The 16,471-nt window shown below is 31.6% G+C and overlaps 1 protein-coding gene across 4 annotated transcripts in view; it reads right to left on the bottom strand.

Annotated features, from left to right (window-relative positions):
* Nucleotides 1-16,471, bottom strand: part of LOC136774001 (diuretic hormone receptor-like) — a 65,995-nt gene that overhangs the window by 27,088 nt on the left and 22,436 nt on the right. Inside the window, exon 1 of one of the 4 annotated variants that reach the window (XM_066728016.1) lies at nucleotides 4,925-4,971. The exons of the other annotated variants lie outside the window; for them this stretch is intronic. The gene's annotated coding sequence lies outside the window, so the exon portion shown is untranslated. Of the gene's footprint in view, nucleotides 1-4,924; nucleotides 4,972-16,471 lie in introns of those variants that run through there. 4 annotated transcript variants of the gene reach the window in all.

Consider the following 16,471-nt stretch of genomic DNA (forward strand, 5'->3'; position numbering starts at 1 on the left):
ACCTCAGATTATTGCTTTTCAAAAAATTTATGTATTTATGGTAGGTCTGTTAAGTTATAAGACACTTCTATGTAACGATAAAAGTATAAATCTTTCAATGAAAATATAAAGAGACGATTTGCAATTAAATTCTATGATAAAGAATATATATTTCTCGTTATGAATCTTTTTGTCCTTTTAAAATGAATATGATAATTAAAGCATATCTATTACATTCTTAAAATGTAAAAAGTCGAAATAATTTAACATTTTTTTTTAGGAACAATTGAAATATAACAAATTGAAATTTGATTGTATGCAGTTTATGTAAATTTCTATAGATTTTCTATATACGGAGGATTTCCATCGTTTTCTCTTTTCGATAGAAATACATTTTGAAGATTGTGGTAGCCCGACACTTAATACTATGATACAAATAAAACAGTTTTATCAGAGAAAGTAGATTAAAGTGTTTTATCTTCAAAAAGCAAAAATTAAGCTTATGGTCAGTAATTCAGTCGCAATCTTAATTTTTGCTGGGATTTCTGTTTTATTCTTTTTTATATAATATCTCAGTTATGGTTATACTTTAATGCAGACCAATCATTTTTTTGATCAACTCTACTAACATGAACTAGTTGATATATGCAACAATAAAGTCGATTTGTCTCTTCAATAAATCAGTAATATTACCCATGAAGAATTCATTTCGCAAATTGATTCTTTATATCATTCAAAATCTTCTTTCCAATGTGTAGAGTGAAATAAATGAGGTAAGGTTTTGCGTCGCTAAGTTTTACATTTTTAAATCCTTTCTTTTCAGACTTTGTGTTTATATTTATAAACCGTGAATGAGCAATTTCATCGTAAAACAAACAGTTGTTCGTCAACAACAAAAAGATCATGTAGATTGGAATATTTTAATTATTATATAAAAAAGGAAACTACGACCAGTTTTAAATTAAAACTCGCTAATTACTTTTTTTTTGTGTGCTTTATTTAAGTAACAGATACCCAGCATCCTTAATTCTTAAAACTGTTAATGGAAATTAAAACTTTGAAGAAGATTTAACTTTAAAATACTGCAGGTTAGTTAAAGCATAAGCTTAAATCTTATTTTATTCCCCTAACCAAACTGTTAAAAATTGTTTAGAATTCTTATTATAAAAAACTGCATAAATAAATAATAAGAAACGATGTTTAAAAGCACATCAAATGTAGTTCGAGAGTTAAATCATTGCCCTCGCGCTCAACTTCACGTTATTAAAGGTGTTTATTTTCATAGTTGAAACAAGTTTGAGGTTAAGCTTTGTAAAGCATGATATTAACCAAATTTTAAAGTTATACTGTATAGATAGAAATTGAAATTCTGCTTTAGGTTCATGTATGTACATCTTATACGTGTAATTATTTTAATTTCCTGCTCCTTTAACTCTCAAAAGAGAAATATACATGACAGCCCCTTATATTATCATAATTAAATTTCTTCAAATATTCACGAAAACGATATGGAGCAAAATAACAGAATTGTAAAAGTAATTTACTATTTATGCCATAAAAAATTAGTCATCCAGTATTCAATGACTCTTTAAATAATGTGAATTAAATTAAAAAGCTATTAATAAAAATATTTAAAGGGGGTTTTAATCCAAGTAAAATAATGAACATACCAGTCTTCGTTAGAAGCTGTATACAAGAAAATATTATTACTACTATTTGCACTTAGCAAAAGAGGAAGGAAAGTGAATGAAATTTTCTATATTATTATGATGAAATATATGACTAGGAGATTGTGTGTATTTGACGTCTCCAAGAGCTGTGTCCTTTTTTATTATGCGAGTATTAAAAATTTCTTATTCATTAAAGAGAGAGAGAGAGAGAGAGTTGGATGGATGGGGGAGAAGAGAGAGCCAGCGGTAATTATGTATAACGCTCGAGCCGAGCATCCGTAGCGCACAGAATCGCGGAAGGTTTTGAGATGATGCTGGAATAATTGAGGCTACTAGAGCTTATATTGTTTAATGCAAAGTACGGAAGTTCAAATTCAACATTAACTGAGCTGCTATAGTATTATGGCTAAAATATTCAATTGTAAAAAAACGTTCCGTAAAAATAAGTACGCGATGACGTAAAAAACAAAATGATTCCAATCAAATGGCATATTTAATTCATTTCCACTATATATTTCTCCATTAAAAATTGCAGCGTGCCTTATCTGTGTTTACCTTGGACTAATCAGCTAGCATAAATAAGAATGATTTATAGTGTTGTATGCATAAGTTTAAATCATCTATTTATATAGCTGTTACACAATATAATAATAATAAAAATATAGCAGAAGAACGTGTATTACTTGGAAGCACTATAATGGCTAGTTGGTAATTTGAAAAATAAAGTACAGAGAAAGGTTTATTCTGCCTCGATCGCGCGCGCGATGCGAAGTTGGGTAATTGAGCGAGTTACAGGAAAATTTGCCGTGCATTAATCGAATTGCGAGAGTTTTAGAATGCAGAGCACGATCGTGAGAGGGTCTGGATGAAATTGTTTGCTTATTAGTGGTTATTAATATTATAGGTTTGAAGAGAGAGGGAGAAGGGGTGGGGAGAGGTGGTAGGGGCGGTTTCATAATCGAATTGTCGTTCACGTGTGTGGGCGAGTAGCTCTGAAACGGTAATTAAACGACGATAGATAATTATTGGTGAATGGAGGAACGGTTAGGACCCGACCAATTTGTTCCGATACCGTTGCTTCATGAATAAATTACGAGCGAGCTTGGAGAATTACCGTAGGTTAAGAGAAAAAGCTTCTCTACGGCCTCCACATATAATTCCCGTAATGCAAACCCATTCTAATCACCTATCGCTTAACTCATCCCCTCCTTACACCCTCCTGTCACAGTTCTGACCACTTAACCCTCCTCATTCCCATCGCTTCCCATCTGAAATTACGCCTGTGCGTTTATCTCGATTAAACCGATAAACTTGCAAACTGACAGGCAGTTTGCGAATAAATTGTAAACCAACAAGGAATTTTTCCATGTCTTCCGTCGATGTTAAACAATTAAATTTTCAATTTCAATATTTGTCACTCATCTCCTTTTCGTTAAAATTACAAATTTACATTATTCTTGATAAACTGTAAATTGAAATGTGTAGTCTGCTGCGATCAACTTGTAGTTCTAATTTTAGAAATAATTTTTTTATAGTTTATGGATATTGAAATATTAAATTATTAATTTTTCTCGCTCGCATTACTTTCTTTTGGAATTTTTGGGTTGTTTCATTATTTTCGATTGTACAGAGAAGTTTCAAATTTTTTTAATTTTATATTAATGTGCCATATACATTTTTATTAATCATACATGATTTTAACAAGACAACAGCCGACAGGATTGTCTTGGATAATTCGAAATTATTTTAGATTTTTAATAATGATTTCATCTTAGTTTATTTTATTTTAGGGAGACACACTTCATGTACTAGTTTACTTTGTATACTATAGTGGAAAATTGCTGTTTCCCTTATAATGGATACCTATATATATTTCCAATCTATTCACTCTATGCCCCCCATACATACACGCCACCAATTGAAATTGTTAATTTAATTTTCATTTAAATTTTCATCAAGTGAATCAATTTTACGATACCCGGCGTTCATTTAATTCTCGACAGTTTCAGTAATTTTATTTACAATCATGTACAGTCGGGTGATATAGTAATGAAGCTGTCAAATTAGCGATGCTTTTAATGTAATTTGTAATCAATCTTTTTAAAAGGCTTATTTGTTAAATATATTTCATTTGATTGATGACCCAAGTAATAATGAGTTATAAATACTTCTCTATTTTACACATATGCCTATTGTGATTATTCACCTCTTGATGTAAAATATCTATTATTCATTTATACATTAGAATAATAATATATGTGTTTACTAATCTTTTAATTCCCATATTTACCTCGTTTAGTTCTTGTTGAATCACACAGTAAGTATAAACTTACAAAAGTTGGGTATAATTTCATAAATTTAAAAGTATTAAAACTTGGTTTATAAATGTATGTTGCAATAATTATAAATTTATAAATTGTATATTTACGATTGTTTAAATATGATTGATTTGCAATTATTTTCTAATTAATGTATGGCATCCAGAATATTTGTTACAATAATAAAAATCATTAGATGATAATATGAATTAATTATTAAGCTTATTTACAATTTTAACCAATTGGAATTTGTCGAATCAGATCTTATGTCCCAATAATTTTCAATACTACAAATCAATAAAATTTTAACAAAGACCAATTATTTCAATTGTTGTAGAAAATTCTTTGTTACACACTTTCAAATAGAAAAATAGTAACATGAAATCTGTCAATAAATATTTCCTTGACTTATTAACTTTGCTACTCGTTTTTAAACTGCCAGAACTTTAGTACTAATAAATTAATTGAAGTATACACAATTAATAAACTAAAATCTTTATTAAATATTATAATTTTAGTATTTAAATTAATGTTTCTTTTTGCTATGTTTGAAATAGGAACTCGATTGTTTTTAAATTTTCTAGTATTTAGTACATAATAATAAAGTGTAGGTAAGGTAGGTATACATATCCGTAGAAATAATTTTGAATAAAGAAAAGTTTAGTGAAGCTTTGCTTAGTCAGTTACGGTTAAAACGACCTAGTTTATTTCTTAATATCTTGCTGTGTTTGTCGGCGGTTCCCTCAATAAAGAGTCGGTGGAGTCTGCGTTTAATGGTCGTTTCACACTTATTGGCAGCAAACATTAAGTATATCGTATTGTATAAAAGAAAGAGAGAAAAGGTCTGGTAAAACTGACTGGGAGGCAGCCGAGAAGAGCAATCGATGCGTGTAAATCGACAAACACTCGTAAATCTTTTGGCAAACACGCTATTTAATAGGCCGATATGGTACATACGTGTCCTCGCAAGTTTAATAGTCACTTCCCATCACGTAGCACGTACCCTTACCTCTCCACTGTCCTGACTTTCAAAAACTAAAATAAACTCCATCTTTCAGAAAAATCACGTTTACGAATGAATTTTTAACGACGCGAACTCACGCCATACATAATATGCGCGCTTTTCTGTTTATCTTTCACAAATATTACAAAGCGTCCGATTTCGTTTTGTTCTCAAAGAAACTCGATCCTTTCTTCACACACTTGTGCAAATGCTTTTTTCTTATTCTCGTAAAAATATATAGAAATCTTGTTAAATAAAAGAAAGAAAGTTGTTGGTTCTTGCACGTGTATATATAGTATACTTATTTGCAGAATCAAAGGGAATAATGAAAACATGACAACTGACACAGCAAGATTAAGGAGGTCGAGTTAAAGGGATTAAACTTCAAAATGAAGAAATGGTTTTAAATAAAAGAAATAAAGATCTTGGTATTTATATTATTTACAAAATTGGGGAATGATTAAAGAATGATGATTGATATAGTGATAACAAAAATAGGTAGATATGTCATAATTAAACGAAGGAAATAAAAGTCATGACCATGAGAAATGATTTGATTTTTGAAAGTATTAATTTTTTTAGATTAATGATGAATCTAGATATTGTCTGGTTGTCATTTTGGATACTTACATCGTATAATATAAGATTATTACAGCGAAGGACAATTAAAGGGATGTTCGTGACATACTGGCAAATTTATATTATATATTAATTGTTTTTGTAATCCTCGTAAAATCTAGGTTTTTATTTCGACTATAAAAATATAAATAATTGTATTGTGGTATCTAAACTTTTGTTCTCAATAAAGTCAAAGTTTTAATTAATTAAGAAAATCAATTAGTATATAAATATTTATAAGTTAGTTTAATTAATGCACATTTCGTACTTGGTTACATTTGATCCAATTATTCGCAAGATATTTACAATTCTCGTCAAGGGATAAAATTAATATTCTTGGCAGTTTAATTGCAAAGTTATTATAAAAGCTTCGTTAATATTGAATATAGACTTAATAAGTGATAACAGCTAAGACGCTTTTCAACTGGAAAAGTAAAAATTTAGGTCAGGATATTTTTCGAATTAAATATATAGTGTAAGGAAATTTAATCAAAGTATTCGATGCTATTGTTCCTATGAGGAAATATCTAAATTTCAAAAGGAAATCTAAACCGTAAAATGAAAATAATAAACTTTGTAATTATTCACCAGTTTAATTCAATTTGTTAAAGTTAGTTAAAATATTATAGTTTGGATGATATGCATATCAGCCCGCCAGTTATTTTGTGCCAAAGCATACAGTGCAAGATGTGACGTATCTCAAGGAAACCTATAAGAGATATTAAAATTTTGCAAGGCCCTTTTGAAACATCTTCTTACTATTTGCATTCAAAAAGCTCTTATGCAAAATTTTGAAAACAATAATAGTTGCGGAAATAAAAATCTACTTGTATCTTTGCTTTAGGGTATCTCAACTTGCGAATCTAGGCTTATAATATATGATAATAAATATTTTTCACTAACTGAAATAACAATAAACATAACTCCATCATGATTTTTAGTTTTATCATTCTACTGAATTTTACGAGTTCCTTTGCAAACATGAATATGTTAATTAATTTTTTATTCATAATTTTCTTTTATTAATTATATTTTTTACAATTTTTATAAAAACCATCGTCTTATCTTTTGGTATTTTCAAAAAGTAAAGAAACTTTAAAATGCAAAATCAGTAAAAATGTACAAGATTATATATGGAGTTGTTGAATCCATCAGACTCACAAGTGTCTATAATTATAGAAGTATAGGTTTAAATCGAGCCTTAACCGAATACTATGAATTAAACTATAGTATGCTAACAGTCTATACACACACACACACATATATATATATATATATATATTCCTGAGGAAATGGCACGCAATAGCATTTTCGTCCATCATCGAGAACGGAGTACGTCACTTTATAAATTAATCTAGATTATCGCAAATTCATCGTATGTTGGGGGGGGGGGAGGCATATAATGAAACAAGAAGCAAACGCAATATAATCTATGCGGTTCTTGTCACTGGACGATTAGAAGATTAGAAGCTTTATTCGTTTGTCAGAAAATCAATTGAATTATCAATGCACCGTGGCAGCTTATCAAGCAATTTTATTCTCATCCTCGGGGGGCCGATCACTCCACGATCGATCGTCCATGTGCGATTGACGTTTATTATCAGTGGAACGAAATAGAATGAAACTGCAACGAGTCTAACGAAAAACAAATATGATTTAAGCTCGAGCGGAAATTCTATGATAATATTTTGAATAGTTCCGTCGCGAGATTGGCCGAGGACTGATTTTCCACTCACACAGACAAATATTGGAGGGATAAAGTCCCAATTGTCCTGGCGCTTTTGATAAATCCACTGGAAATAGGCTTGCATAAATATAAATTAAATGCACATGCGTATATATAACGTTTAGGCAAGCCAGCATGGAGATTAAACACTGTTGCACCAGGCATCTGCATGTTTGTATATTGCTACGTATTTATTTTTCGACATTCATTTCCGTTTATTTCAGTTAACATGTAAATTTCAACCACTCGATATATATTATAATTAGCTGCACATTAAAATTTATATAGCTTTATAGTCATAGAGAACCCTGATGTTTCTTTGTGTTCGATGAAATGGAAAAGAAATATTTGTCATTTAAATGAATAATTAATTTTTACGTAGCAGAGATTAAAACAGTTGATGCCTGATTGCATCTTTGATAAAGGGCTATTGTAACGTATATATAATGCAGCTGTAAAATATGATTATGAGAGTTGAGCAGTAGTGACTGAAGCTGACAGTGTTGATTTCGTTAATTGGTGGAAAGCAGAGTCTTTTAATTAATTTAGCTGCAGACACGTGGTATTCGAGCTCTCTTCTGCTCGGAGTGGCCATAAAACGTTTTCCAGTGGATCTCGAGGGTCTTTGAGTCGCAGTAGAAGCTCTCCTACACCACATGGAAATTCAATTACAAGCCCGCCCCTTCCCAGAACCTATCTAAACTACTTAAAGTTTACACGTATCGTAGTCAACTCAAAAAAGATGTCCTTGATCACTTTTCCTCATCGTAAATTCAACAGACTCTTCTTGGATTACATTTTTAAAGTTCTCCCAGAGCTGTAATATTTCAGGGATTCCTTTCAGAAACTTTTCACTGTTTGATCGAGGCAGTTTCGCAGGAACGAGGATAGGGCCAATTTGAGACCTCGGTGGATCCGGTAGGTCACCATGTGTTTCGACCAAGAAAACCTCCTGATTATATCCAGACCTTTTTCCTCTTCTTTTTAAGCATAAACTTTTTATTCCGATATCTTTTTTCATTTTCCTGGCAGGAGTTCTTCAACGGGCTGGTTCAATGGGGGAATAAAAAGAATTTTGTGGAGGAAGAAGGGAAAAAATAGCGAGGGATTTTAGAGGTTATCCTTTTTTATTAGTGATTTGCTGAACGATTCACGTGGAGGAAAGTGTAAAAACACCAGGTCTCAATGGGAGGGAAGGTTGCTTCAGACTTCAGATAGGTCAATCTCTGATGTTGGAGGCTGAAAAGGGGTGAAAGAGCACAATCTATGAGCTGATAAATCTTGAAAAAGAGGCATTTTCGAGTGGGCAAAGGCACCGGTTCTATATAATATATACTATATATTACGGTTAAGGTACCTCTTCTCTTCCTACTCTCTCACTCGTACGTAGTTTGAGTACCGATTCAATTATTGACCTGGCCAAGCCTCCGGAACGATCTAATTCTTCACACGTAACTATCTAAAGTGCTTCTACTAAATTTGTCGTTTGATGCTCCTTTTTTTTATTATTGTTTTCCCTCCCTTTGTCCCACACACCCTTAAATATAATACTATAGTGCTAAGGTAAGAAATAAAAATTGCAGATATCGTTGGTATTTATCGATATTTATTTTTTATGCACTTCGTTATTCCAATTTGGTAGTTAATAAATACCAGAAGATATTTCCTTCGTATTGTAGTGTAAATTCGTAAAGTTTCTCTTTAAGATATATTATTCTCGTTGTTTGTACCAAAAGATAATTTCATTATGTTTTTATATATTATAGTACTAAGACAAATTTGTATCCTTCGTTAATTCTGGAAATAACTGAAGGAATCTACAACTCACCCTTACACTTTTTGTTTCCATATCAGCACAATTTTCTTACAAGAATACTCTACAAAGTATTTATCTTAGTATAATGTGCTATATATATAGTGAAAATTAGTAGCATCGCGTTAAAAAAAAGACAGATGAAAGAGAATGGAGAGAATTTTATGTATTTTGACGTAAATTTTACAGACCTTAACGCTCTGATTAAGAAAGAAGGATTTTTTTCTTTTCGCGAGTCCGAACGGTAAAAGCTTGGACGATAATGAATTTGTCGCTGAATCAGTCTTATCAGTGTAAGTAGAAGCGGCATTATCTTTTTGCGAGAGGTGAATCTCAAAGAAATATTTAACTTGCCGAGTTGTTTGAGATAGCTGGAGGGTTCGAGAGGTAGCCTGATAGGTTCTATCCACTTATGAGTTTGCTGAGGGCCTCTCGAGCAACTGTGTAGCTGTCAGCTTCATGTGTAAACTTCATTATATTTCAAGATCCACCAATATCGATAACTCCAATTATTCACTGAATTGCAATTTCCGTTGTTGACACTCTCCTCCATTAAAACACCACTTTCCGTTTGTTTATAGATTTAAAATATAAAACTGTTCTACGTTCCTATTGAACCATTTTTTTAAACAAAGATTTAATTAAGATGAATTGTGAACAAGATTAATTGAAGAAAAATGAGATTTATAAATTAAACAATGAAAGTAATTAAACTATAATTACTATTAAACGTTAATCCTCTATAATGTTATTAATTGATAGTGTATATAGTAAGTGCATAATGCTATAGTCGAACAATGCAGTACTATGTGTCGCTATTAGGAAAAGCCCAGTATACATATATAGATATATATTAAAGATATCCCATTGTCATGGTGGAGAACACATTATATCTCGGAGAAATATGTTAAGAACATTATATATGTTTTATACAAAGTTATTAAGTTTCATTTATATATACAAATAGAAAGGTATGAAGAGCACTTGAGAGAAACATCAGACAATGTTTAAAACGCTTTAGTGACCTAGGGGCAGACTTACAAACGTCAAAGTAAAGTTTAATTAATGACATAGTACAAGAAATTGTGGCTATGACATATTTACTAATACACAAATGCTAATATTATTATATTTTCATTCTAATCTCAATTTCCCTGAAAGAAAAATTATTGTAATATAAATTAAAAATTATCTTTAACTTTTTGAGATATTATTCAGCACTATTTTTCCTCGTACCTCTGTAAAAATTGAAATGAGAAAAGTAATTATTGAATAAATTACTGATTAAATAATTTTTACTTGGAATATAAGGAAACGACGAAAGAAATATAAACACACAGTAAAATTTACTTTTTCTCCGTGTTTCAGGCTTTTAACAAATTAATAATGTTAAATATAATTTACAAATGTCTCCATAATATCAAAGAGAATAATCTATGAATAATTGCCAAATTTAATAATATTCGTATAGATATAAATGAATAACTTCATTCACAAATGATTTAAATTGATCGTGATATAATTATAAATTCTTTTGTAATTTCCATTATTCCAATTGACTATGCCTCCTGAATATTTTTTGTTTATTCGCAATCGGTTCGTACACGTAAAGATCGTTCTACCGGAAAATTTGGATTTACAGAGAGGATTTTCCAAAAGAGCTGTGTTTGACAATCGGCGCTTCTCGATATTGGAAATCTAAATCATTTTCAATATAACTTAAGTCGAAAACCTTTGAAATCTCCACAAGACCCAAATTCACAAAGGGGAAGCCACCAATTTACATAGCAGACGAAATTGCTGTGAATTAATCGAAGAATGGAGTTTCTAGAAAATTTAGCAAATTAACTCTTAAAGTATTCTCGCGATCAGAGAAATTTGACAATTTTAGATACAGAGACTCGCAATTTACTCGGAAATATCGCAAACGAAAATTTTAATTTCACAGCTTTATATAGTTTCAGCGAGATTGCGCAAGATTGATTACACGAAAGATAAAGTAAGGCAAAATATAAATCAATTAGAAAATACGTGCGTGAATCGATGGGCTATTGGTAGTAGTTAAAACTTCATTAATAATATTAATTTATCAAAGTTCCTGCAGTAGATCATTTCCCTTCGAGTCAGACATCAATCTAATTATGATCTCTCAGTTGTGTGTGAAACCATCTATGGATGGTTAGGGCAGAGTCTCTCCTAACTTGCCACGTCCTAAGCTCTTTCTGGCCCTTATAACTTCTTGGGTCTCTTATAATTATTCTTAGCACACACAGCCCTCGCTACATTTCATCAAGGCTTTTCTTTGCCTATGAATAATTGATCACGTACACTTTTATTTCGAAGATAATTATAGTAGTTATGCCCTCTTCTCCCCCCCCCCCCCCTATCTCTTTTACTAAAAAACAATTAATTCTAATTCTAATTTGCCGCCTTTGTCGCCCCATTTCCTCGCATTCTCTTTCTCTGAGGAAGAGAAAGAATAAAACAAGAAACACGTAATTCAATGTATTGGCTCGATACCCTGCAGAATTGGTTTATATTTACGTGATCTGGTGTCCGATGTGGGGGAGGAGTTCAAGTCGACGCAAAAGTAATTTCAATTTAAATCGGATAAAAATGAAGAACCGACGAAAAGAGATTCTCGCGAAGGGCATATTGGCTAAGGGCACAGCTCACACGAATGCTCACATATCGACCTTGCATGTTAATTTAAACGATTGGGGAATGAAAATAAGCCGAATAGGAAATAAACACGTGACCTTTGAAGAGAACTTGAGAGATTTAAAAATAGTATATACGTCCTTTATAATCGCCAACGCGTATATGCAAAAGCCATTAATTCTATTGTGCAAAATTTATTCAACCTAAGTATGAAATAGCTTCCCTTATTGAAATGTCATAGAAGAATAGTCCAGTTATATATACTATTTAGTAACGTAACAAAATTTAGAGTGCAGTCATTTGCACACACACACACACACACACACGCACACATCCACGTGTAAAATGGTTATTCAATAAAATGCTGCTTTTTATATCTCTCTCTCCAAATAATTACTTGTTAAAAATTGTTAATGGTAGTTTCATATTGAAAAAACTTTGCTTTATAGAAGAATTTTGATCTGATTTTTATTCTATATATCGTCATTCTCTGCAGTTATACTTTTTACATAATTAATATTCTTGATATAAAATTTTTGGGGCGTGCTTATCATCGCTTTTTCCATGCCACTGTCAGTGAACAGTTTTTAAAGCTTCGCAGTAAGAAAGAAGAGGAGCTCGCTGACACGTTACCAGCAGATCGCAGACGACATGAAACAAAATCGATTCTCGTTTCATCGTCCGCGATAAGACTTGACGTTACACGCAAGATCTGCCGGGATTCGAGAGCTTCCCGTTTCCTTTGAGTCCTGTGCCAGGATTAACATAATTTTACTTCCATCCTTCCTACTTTCCTTACTCACTGTTGCTACCTTGAAAATTTTCCATCGAGCTAAGGCACAAGAAAACGTTTCTTTTCTTTTTCACATATATAATATATACTGCATATGTAATATATAAATTGCCCTTGCTCTTATTTTCGTTTTCAAGTACGTGTCATTTCAAGCACCACCTTCTTTCAAACTTCCAGAAATAATTCACAATCCATTTTCCATATATGTATATATATATTAAGTGGCAGAGATCAATGATACAAATTTAGTGATAGGATCGAGTTTTATTGTATTATATATGGAGCTGATAAAATGCGTTGAGGATGATATATATGTATATGGGGGAATATGGAGGAGAATGCACAGGGCTGATATACAAAATTCTTAGCTTTGTCAGAAAATGGAAGGAGAGAATGAAATGGGAGGAAGAAGTCTTGCCACAGATATACAGTATTCTTTGCTTCATCAGATTTCCACGTAGGAAATTCCTTGACTATCACAGTCCTTGAAAGCTATAGAAGTCACAAAGGTCTTATCGATGAAATTACACTACTCTCCTAAGTAAGACAAAAAGTCGTATCTGGCGAAAACGTAGTTTAAATATAACATTTTGTGACTTTGTCATACATGAGAATATGTATAAAACATAAATAGTTAAACATTTATATTTCTATAGCTAATATTATTTCCAAATATTATTCCTACGAGGTACAGTAGGTAAAACTTCAAAAAAAAAAAAATATTTTGTTAATTTTTCTGCAGGGTATGTATATTTGATTTTTGTCACTATATGAAATTGTTGGATATAAAAGAGGGTATTTTAAAGAGAAATCTGTAATACTTTTTAATTTCATTCATTATAAAAAATTGATATTCACACAAAATTCTTTAATCTCAATTATTCACTATGAATGTTACGATTTAAGATTTCCTATAAGCCTGTCGAAGGAAATTGTGGGACTAATGGATAGTCTTAAATAAAATTTGTTTAAATAATTTATTTTAATCTAGAAATATAAGCTAAATCTTAATTTTTTTTTAAAACTTCGTTTAGAATTTGCTTTATCTATGGCTTTTGGCTCGTATAAATTCGGATAAATCCGGTAAATCCTCACGATTCTATTTCGTTGCACCATCGAATTGATAGAGACAAAAAAGAGAACATTTTGTTTTCTCGTATCTCAAATAACTAGCTTCTCACTCTTTTATTTCTTCCCTTTCACTACACGAGAATCAGTCGAAATTGATTGTACGTTTTCCCTACGTTTGCTGCAAACTTACACAAATACATTTGTATATAACAAAATTGTTTTACATTTTTTCAATTATTCGTAATTGTCGATCAATCATCGGAGATTAATTGAGTTTTTAAATGTTTCGCCAAATCATCGAGACACGATGAAATTTTGCCTCCTACTACATTCTGTAAATGTTTTCATACATTTATCTTTTCAGCAATCGATTATTCCAACGAATTCGGATCTCGGTTTATGCACTGCTGGAGTTTGCGAGCATTTCAATTCGCCAAAATCTTTGTCCCAGGTTATATCCAGGGTATTTCTATAAAAATGCCGAAGGGATGAGTAGTAATGGGAGCAGAAGGAGGGGGGAAGGGGAGGGGTGACAGGGACGGGGTGGGTGGCTGAGGAGTGATTCTCTTATTTTAACTGTGCTTGTACGGCCGAATAAAATGCACACCGCAAGCGACGTTTCCTTCAGTTTCCCTCGGCAGGATGAAGCCTCCAATTTGAAAATCCTACAAGGAAAAAAATACTCGGCAAAGAATATAGAAAAGCCGCAGGACCCGCCCGATGAAAATTATCCTCCCTCAAAGAAGAGAAATCCCCTTTTCATTCTATAAATCTAATTATGCCCCTCCACCGACTGATATATCTTCGTTTGATGGAAATGTTGTGATTTATTCCTCCTCGTTACACACGACATGGCTTCTGTATCTGCTCATATACAAAAGTTTGTCATATATATATATATATATATATATAGTATTCTTCGAGAGAAATTTATATTCAGAATTTTGTTTCTTTTCAACATAATTCTTTACTGTTACAACTGTGAGAGCTCTAAAAATAGGTACTTATTCTAAAAATTATACTGCACAAAGCCCCACCCAAAGATTTATTTGCGTTTAATAGAAACGTTGCAATTTATTCCTCCCCGTTACACACGAATCAGCTCCCACATCCACTCAAATACTTTCAAGGCCACGCATAATTTTGTTGCGGGGCTTTTTTAAATTGTATATGGATTGGTATATGTATAGTTTGTTGTGTAAAAATATACGTTTTGATAAATATAGTGTGGAATAAATGCTATGCTAATATTATTGACCAATTGCGATAACATAAAACAATTTTACATATTGATTTTAAATTTGAAAAATGTACTTTTAACACGAACACTTTTCGATGCAATATGTATAAGATTTATATAGGCATCCTGGAAGAGCAATATCAAGATTGTTTGTTTTATTATTGTTGATACTTGCTGAGAAATTTATATGAATAGGAAGATAACATTTGGAGATATGGTTTCTGGAAGAAGATAACAAACAGAATTTTATTTATATGGTTAATTAAAAACTGTTCATTCTTGAACACCGGTTACTTTTATTAAAATTTATACGTAGTAAAAAAATATGTTGTTATTTTAAAAATCAGTGATACGAAATTAATTGGAAGTTGTAAAAAATTCATGGGCAATATCAAGTATAAAGTGTAAATCAATGTTATTATTTGACATGACGTTTTGAAAATTGAGAAATTGGATGGCAAAATGATGAAGGTGAGTACTAATGGGAGCTCTGATAGACATTTGCTCCACATAGGTGTAGAAGAGGAGAAATCTCGTGGCAGTAAAATGAAAATTGCCTGAGCTGTTTTTTCGCACAGTTATTCGATCCCTGCCAGTGGAAACGATTGACATTCCTGTAGTATTAAAGCAAAAGCTTGCGTGCGGAATTCCTTAACCAGCTTTTGCTTTTAGCACCACCTTTTCCATTGCGTAACTTCATCTTAATGTGTTAGCAGGCATTCATATCATCCGTCATATCTCTCCTCGCCAGAAAGATAAATAAAGGCATTAATTCTAACCGAAGTTACCTTATCTGAAACAAAATCATATTTCTTTTTCTTTCGCGTTTCGGCCGAATTATTTCAATGTTACGGCCAAAGCTCGAAGCATATTATAATATAAAATTCGTATACGAAGCAGAGTTTTAATAAAATGATTAAAATACTTAGAAGGGCACAGTTCAAATAACACCAATTTCATATTATTTTAACTATCGTGGTTATAAAGGTCACCAACGTTTAAAAATTAAAATAAACTTTTGCAATATCATAAATAGTGAGCATCGTAAACTGCAATCTACTTTTAACTCGATTTAATACAACAGCAACGAGATTCGGTAATAAAAACCCATGTAATCAAATAGTTACTGGTCTAATTTAATCCTTGTACAATTTCAACTTTTTATAGTATATTTCTTGCTATAATTTCAAAATTGTTACATGGTATTTTTTGTCATTATGTAAATTGGGAAGAAGCTTCTTTTGGTTTATAAGTAAAATATGTAATTAATAAGATTACTAAATATTTTAATGAGAAAAACTTTATTTATTACCCCAGATGTGTCAATACCAAAAGTTGTTGTATTTTGAAAATGAAACATTTCAAGATAATTTATAATACAGATATAATGAACTGATAACTCTTTAATAAACCTTCAGCATACGAGTTTCAAATTAAAAGTAAAAAAAAGCACTGTTAAATTATTTTCCCACCAACTGAATAATTGTGGCCTTTGCAGCGGACTCGCCTCTTTCAAGTTCAACACAGACTTAATTGATAGAGACACCGGAGCCTGGCAAAAATATTTTGCCTTCGCAGT

Source organism: Prorops nasuta, unplaced genomic scaffold, assembly GCF_024137725.1.
Source record: "Prorops nasuta isolate Cenicafe-Biocafe unplaced genomic scaffold, Cenicafe_Pnas_1.2 PNAS00006, whole genome shotgun sequence".
Taxonomy (NCBI): Eukaryota; Metazoa; Arthropoda; class Insecta; order Hymenoptera; family Bethylidae; genus Prorops; species Prorops nasuta.